We start from the raw sequence: 7,570 nt of genomic DNA, 5'->3' as shown, positions 1-7,570 counted from the left end.
CTGACCACAGTTTGGTCCCAGGTCCAGCAGCTTGAAACTCACATCAGGCATGTGTGCATTCATTCCCAGATTCCCTAGAGGAAAATAGAGAAGGGATTGCAGCATGGCCATCCCCCCTTGAGGGATGACTTCTTATTTCCTCTCCCTCTGTCTCTCTCTGTCTCTCTGGTGAGTGCACAAGCCCTATAGCAAAAAATCTAAACACACACACACATTTCTTTCTCTCTCCATACCTTAGAAACTACCATCCTACTTTTTGATTTTTCAACTTTGACTACTTTAGATTCTTCATGTGAGTGGGATCACGGAGTATTTCTCCTTCTGTGACTGGTTTATCTCACATAGCATAGTGTCCTTCAGGTTCACCTAGGTTGTGGCAAATGGCACTATTTCCTTCTTTGAAAGACTGAATACTACAACATTGCATGGATATACCACATTTCTTTATTAATTTATCCATCAAAGAACATTAATGAAATGTTCAGACACACTCACAATCTCAGTGAGTTTCTGTCATGATGTGGATCGATGGTCCTAGGATGGGTCTGAGGCCTCACTAGCTAGAATTCTTCCAGGATCATATAAGCATAAACTCTGTGGGAAAAAAAGGAAAAATAAAATAAAAACTTTTATTTTTTTCTTTAAATAATCTAAAGAAAAGCAAAGTCAATGGAACAAGATATGGAATAACCATAATGATCATCGCATAAACATTAATTGCATATGTACTAAGTTCTAGGACATTTCAGGAAGTACATTACATGGATTATTTTATTTTATCCTCCTAGAATGTTGGAAATAAGATCCTACGTCATCTGGTCTGTGCCATCCTCTCCCACTTCACCTCTTCCATTCCTCTCATCCAAGTCAATAAATCCTAGCCACACAGGTCTTGTTCTTTCAGTTCCCTAGGCTCTCCCACCTCATACCCTTGACCCATCTCACCATCATCCATATCTTCACTGGTATCCCCTTTCGAGCTCTTTCATATCCTTTGGCGTCAACATAACTTTTCTAAGAGATCTTCCAGAATCACTTAGAGGAAACATCCCACCCACCCTCCTTGCCCTCCCCATGGTTCATCTTTCCTTGTTTCTGTGCAATACACTACAGTTTTGCTGTGGTGGCTCTGTGTATGTGGTTGGTTGGTTGTTTTGCATAGTGGTGTTCTTGATTGTTGGTTTAGTTTTGCTGTAGTGCACATCCCTGGCTAGAGAGACATAGAGAAGGAAAGTGAAAAAGCACCCCCCAGGGGATGACCAAGCCCCCATCCCTTCTTCTCCATCTTCTCTCAGGATGGTTTTTTTTTTCCAGTTTTGTTGTCTGCCTCCCCAGCTAATGGATGAACAATTCCAGAGAAGGACTGTATTTGACTTTTTCATCAGACTGCCTGGGTTGAAAATTCTACTTCTTTCATATCCTAAATGCATGACTTTGGACCCCAGTTTTCTCATCTATAAAGTCTCATCTATAATAATAGCATCTACATGGGCCTATATGAAGATTAAATGAGTTCTTAGATAAGAGCTTGGTGCAAAATAGTGATTTGTAAGTGTTTGTTGTTTGTTACCTTATTTACAGCTATTTCTTTTTAGCCCCGGCTGCTGGCCTAATATCTGGCATATACCAGTCACTCAGTAAATGTTCAGGGGATGATTCCTATTCTTTTGTCCATAGTATCTATACTGAAAATTGCAATGAAGTCCAGTTTTCTTTTTTTTATTGTTACATTTAATCACTGTACATCTTTACAGCAGAAAGAATGAATTTTTCCCAAGATGAATACACTGCATACTGGTCCAGTTAAAGATATTCTCAACCTCAGATAAGAGATTGACAACCAGAATATATAGGGTATGGAAGCAGCTTTAAAAAATCAATCCAATTAAAAGATGGGCAAATGATCTGAACAGACAACTCTGCGAAGATGACGTATGAACAGCCAAAAACCATATGAAAAAAAATGCTCAACATTCCTATCATAAGGAAGATATGAGTCAAAACTACAATGAGATGCCTCCTAACCCCCGTCAAAAGGACTAAGATTAAAAAACTAAAGAATGATAAGTGCTATGGTAAAAAGGAACTCTCCTACACTGTTGATGGTAACGTAAATTAGTATAGCCACTGTGGAGAACAATATGGAGTTTTCTTAAAAACCTACGAATAGAACTACCATACTATGCAGCAATTCCACTCCTGGGTATCTACCCAAAGGATAGGAAAAAATTCAGTCGGAAAGTCCAACTTTCTTAATTGGCATGAAAGGGGTGGGAGAGAATGGCCAATGCAAACCAATACAAAAACTCAGTAATTGCCTCTGAGGGAGTCGGCTCCAGTGAATAGATAAGAACGACCTGTAATTCCCCTGCCTTTCTTCTTTTGTGTGGGAAGGAATGAATCCCAGGTGCTTCAAAATAATTTGTTCTCTTAAATAGTGTAAACATCACCAGGGCCATCTGTGTGCATTATTGATTTTCCCATTTAGCTCATTCTTTTTAGACCGTGCAAAGGAGCCTTGAGCTGAAAATTCTCCAACTCCCAAAGTGAAGGAATTTAAGTAAACACTGCCTTATTCTACCCTTCCTAGTCCACCTTAACCACTATGTTGGCTGATGACTTCATGGTACATCAGAAGATACTTTCTTAACTGGGCATCAAAATTGACAAGGGGACCAAATCTCAAAGAGCATGGTTCTGGCACCTGATACCTGGATGTAAATCCAATCTCCACCATTAAGAGACTGTATAATCTTGAACAAAATACTGATTCTGCCCTTGAGTTTTCTTGTCTTTAAAATGAGAGTTATCATGGCTTCTACCATGCAGGATGCGTATCAATTAATGCATGGAAAGTATTTGGTATGATGCCTACACATCATAAGAATTTTGTGAGCTGTTATCATTACTAAAACAAACACAAAATCTTAGCAATACATGACCTAATGGGAAAAGACTGAAGAAGGGACCAAACACAACTTGGACTGTGTTTACTAGATATGTCTTTGGGCAAGTTGTTCAATAATTCTGAACCATAGGGTCCTTCATTCTCATGTTGAGAGATGTCATCTACTGGGAATGGTTGTCAAGAGGATGAAATGCAACATGTAAATGTGCGTGTAAAGGCACACCAACGATAGGGTGCTGTTAGCAGTAGGAACACACGGAGTTACAACAAGTTCGCAGGTTGTATTAAGACAGACTTTTCAGTCATTTTACCAAGGAGATCTCAAAGTAAGGGATGGAAACATTGAAGAATCGTGGAAGGTCGATGCTGCTACTTGAATGCATGTACACGCTTGAATGCATGCCCAAACTTCATTCCCATTTCCCTGGCCTACATGTGAGTGTAGAGGAAGCCAGACTTTCTGAGATTGGCGGGGGATGGCAGAAACATAGAGACTGGAACGTATGAGGAACCCATGAGGTAAAGTAAATGGGATTAGTGGGAGGGATTTCCAGGGAAGACTGGAAGGAGCATTTATAGGAACTTGGATGTCGAGCAGTGAATGTAGATGGGAGCCAACAGCAACAGGAGACTGCGAGGGTGGTGAGCGGCATATTACAGCTAGATCCCGCCGTGGACTTCACAGCCTGGCCCTTAGCTACATCTCATCCGCCATCATGCATCTCTCCCTCACTCCAAGTACACCGAGCTGCAGAGAAGAGGTGCAGAAACCCTAATTAAATCAAGGTAGTTACCAAAGAAAGGAATGGCTGCCAGGGAGGTAACCACGGTGACGATAAAAAGTTTAAGAATTGTTGCCCTCATTTTTCAAGTGAGAAAACTGAAATGCAGACATTCTAAGATCCCCACAGGCACAGCTGTAGCAAAAACTTAAAACCAGATGGGTCTGCGTCTAGTCTAGAAGTGTAGTCATGTTGCCTTTCCTTCAAAGCATCGGCTTATTCCCACCACAGGACCTTTGCATGTGCTACCTCTGCAACTTTGATCAGTTCTCATCCCCATATCTTTTTCTTTACTTAAAAAAAAAATTTTTAGAGAGATTTTTGATATAGAGTGTGTGCTCACCGGAGAGAAGGAGAGACAGAAAGTGAGAAATCACCCCCTGGAAGCATGGCCACACAGGGATCTTGGTCACCAGGTCCAGTACTTAAACCGCAGTCGACTACATGGGAGTGCAGCAACATAACCATTACACCATCTGCTGGTTCCCCTTTCCTACCTTTTTCTTACTTAATGTTTTGAGCTCTAGCACCACCTCCTTAAGGATCAGAGTCCCCACCCAAGTCAGATGCCCTCTATACACACTCTTAAGGCCACAATCCTCTTACAATTCTCACAGTTGTTTTTTTGCATTTATCTGTGTGATTATCTGATTGATGTCTATCTCCCCCACCAGGCAGGAAAGCTCTCAAAGGCTAACACCCCGCAGGTTCTCAGCACAGTGCCAGGCCTGTTAAATGCCTTCAGTAAGTGTATAGGGGCCTAGTCACAGTGGGGCAGTTCCAGACTTCGAAACTGGAAACCACATACTAGCCATGGCTCAGGTCCTTCTCCCAGTCAGCCTGCCACACACAAGTTATGTGCACATGTGCTCAAGATCCCAGAAGACCGGGAGATTGCAGGAAGGAAATCACAACATGGCGAGTCTGGTGGAGGGTCTCTCTCTCTCTCAAATGTACACATGCTCTGCCATGAATTACATAAATAAGTGTAGAATGAGCAATCAAATAAATAGATGAGTGAATGAATGACTATAGCACCTGTGCATATGATTGGAATTTTTTTCAAAAAGTCACAAACCAGGTCATGGGACTCCCTGTAGGTAATTCCCCCCTTTGCCAATACTCAGCCTCCACATACGCATGGGGTATCCAGGTTTCTGGATCTCTGAGGGTTCGTGTCCATCCACACTAGGGGCAGAAAGGAAACAGGTCTGACAGCTTCCTCCTCTGGGAGGAGAGGGCCAGTGGAATGGAGGGCAGGGGAGAGGGGAGTCACGAACAATTTCTGCTTTAATTAGAGCTCTGTCGGCTTCAGTTAGCCCGGGTGTTTGTTCCCTTGTGTGTGTCAGAGAATTTGGAACTGACCCCAAGCTTGTGAAATAATTAGTACAATAGTGCCGATCTAGCCATTTCTGAAGAGAGTAATTTACTCCCAGCGTAGCCTCCCGGCAGAGCCGCTCATTAATCAAACCAGGGCATACATCAAAGCGGGTCCCCCTTTCCACCGCAGCATCCATCATCCGCCATTAGGTCCTGCAGGAGCCCAAGCCAGTGCTCCGCCTTTCCTGTGCTGACTCCATGTCCTGTTGTCACCAGTTGCCTGGGGGCTGGAAGGGAAGCAGCTTGGGGACTGGGGACAATGAGCTCAGCGGCCAACATTAGGGAGGGGGGGCAGGGCCTTGTGCCACCTTGGGTTGACAGAAACCTCAACTGTTTGGACCATAGACCTAAGATGATCACCTCCTCAGTGGGATGGCCACCTTGACCACCAGGAACTAAGAGCCCGCCCAGCTTACTGTCTGCTCTTTATCACTTCCCCTCCTACCACCTACACCTACTAGACATTTTGTTCATTTGCTTATTTACTCCTCGTTTTCTGTCTCTGTTCTCAGAAGGCAGGAAAAAAAAAAAAAGGACTTTGTCATATTTGATAGTTCCTGAGCCGCCTAGCACAGTGCCAGGCACACACAAAATATTTAATAAATCATTTTCAAATAAACAAAGGGATGCCCTCACAGATTTCCAAGCACCCTGAACTAAAGGTTCTTTTTCCCTCTGAGAGTCCCCACAGCCCTTTTCCTAAAACGCTGCTGGCCCTCATAATATCTTACTTTGTGAAAGATTTCTTTACGTTTCTCAATTTCACTACTTAAATTGTTAGTTACTTGTATGTTTCTCTACTTAGTTGTTAGTTACTTTTTAGTTATCTGTTGCTGAATAGTAAATTATACCAAAACATCAGTGCTTTAAAGAATAGATAACCACTGTCTTGGTTTCTGTGGGTCAGGAATATGGGTGCATCTTCACTGAGACTTTGTTCCATTGTCTCTCATAGGCTGCAAGGTATGGACTCCAGACTGGTAGTCTCATATAAAGGCTAAGCTAGGGAAGGATCTGTTTCCAAACTCACTCACTAATTGTTGTCAGCATTCAGTTTCTTGAAGGCTATTGAATTGCAAGCCTCCCTTTCTTACCACCTGGACCTCCAATTGATATCTTGTTTCAACAAAGCATACAGATGGAGAAGACAATAGTCTGCTAGCCAGAGAGAAGTCAGAATCTTTAATAATCTAATAGCTGAAGTGACAGCCCACAAGATTTCTGCATTCTATGGGTTAAGAAGCAAGTTACTAAAGGGAAGGCGATTACTCAAGGCCATGACTACCAGATGACAAGAATTACTGGCATCATCCCAAAGTCTGCTTATCAGAGAATAATAATGGTAAATGCAAAGAATGTTCATTACTTTCTGTTTATAATGACTTCAAATTGGAAATAATCTAGTGTCTCTCAATAAGGAAAGAGTAGAAAGTAAGTTATGGATGGGAATGTAAACTGGTTCAGCCGCTGTGGAGAACAATATGGAGGTTCCTCAAAGATCTACAAATAGAACTACCATTTGATCCAGCAATCCCACTTCTGAGTATCTACCCAAAGGACAGGAGAATGCTTAGTCAGAAAAGTGCTTGCACATCAATGTTTATTGTAGCATTATATTCACAATCACTAAGACATGGAACCAACCCAAAATGTCCACAAATAGAAGAATGGATTGAAAAATTGTGGCACATGTACTCTATGGAATGCTATTCAGCCATAGGAAAACAAGACCCTGGAATTTGATAGAAAGTGGTCAGATATGGAGAATCTACTGCTGAGTGACACAAGACAGGATATGAAAGAAAGATATTGTATGTATCCACTAAATATATAACAACTATCCACACTTTATGGTGGAGATCAAAATATTGGAGGACATAAAAGCAGTGAAAATAGTTAGAGATGCTGAGAACAGTGAGGAATGGGGTGGGAGAAGAGAAGAGTATGGAGAAGGATAACAAGAGAATAAATAGAGAGGCATGACATTAGTGGGACACAGAAAGGGTTTATTACCTGTTGATAATGACATGTCTAGTATTCTTGACTGGACTGGTCTAAGAAATATTTCATGTTGCGTAAATTATTTTTACAAGCAAGATGATCTATAGTGATTGAGTGTTTAAAAAAATATTGAGAATAAAAATAGTAATAATCTGGGAAAAAATTATCAAAAGCTACTTGATGATGATAATGTGGATACTAATGTCTTTGTCTTGACTGATATGCATTGTATTCCTTCTGGAAAAAGAAATGTAATACATTGTAAAGCTATATGTTATTCAATGTAATATAAACAAGATTATGATAATAAAAAATTTTTAAACTTAGAGTGAAAAAAAAGAAAGTTATGGAGCTTCCATTATGTAGGATCTTGTGCTTTACAAGTGAAGAGTAATCTCTGCTCCAAACCAACATTCATTGAAATGTATATTCATATGTCTATACCTGCAGAAAGAAGATTTCTAGGAATATTTCTTGGAATGTTAGAAATGGCCTTCAT

General features: G+C 41.1%; 1 long non-coding RNA gene across 1 annotated transcript in view; it reads right to left on the bottom strand.

Moving 5' to 3' along the window:
* Positions 1 to 531: 531 nt before the first annotated feature.
* The window catches only part of LOC102493173 (uncharacterized), a 26,759-nt gene continuing 19,720 nt past the window's right edge, over positions 532 to 7,570 (bottom strand). The window contains exon 3 of the long non-coding RNA XR_333302.1: positions 532 to 594. This is a non-coding gene — a long non-coding RNA (uncharacterized LOC102493173). The remainder of the gene's footprint in view (positions 595 to 7,570) is intronic.

The sequence above is a fragment of the Tupaia chinensis genome, unplaced genomic scaffold (genome assembly GCF_000334495.1).
Source record: "Tupaia chinensis unplaced genomic scaffold, TupChi_1.0 Scaffold000042_1, whole genome shotgun sequence".
Taxonomy (NCBI): Eukaryota; Metazoa; Chordata; class Mammalia; order Scandentia; family Tupaiidae; genus Tupaia; species Tupaia belangeri.
Note: the sequence above shows the minus strand (reverse complement) of the source record. Positions and strands in the feature narration are given on the sequence as shown.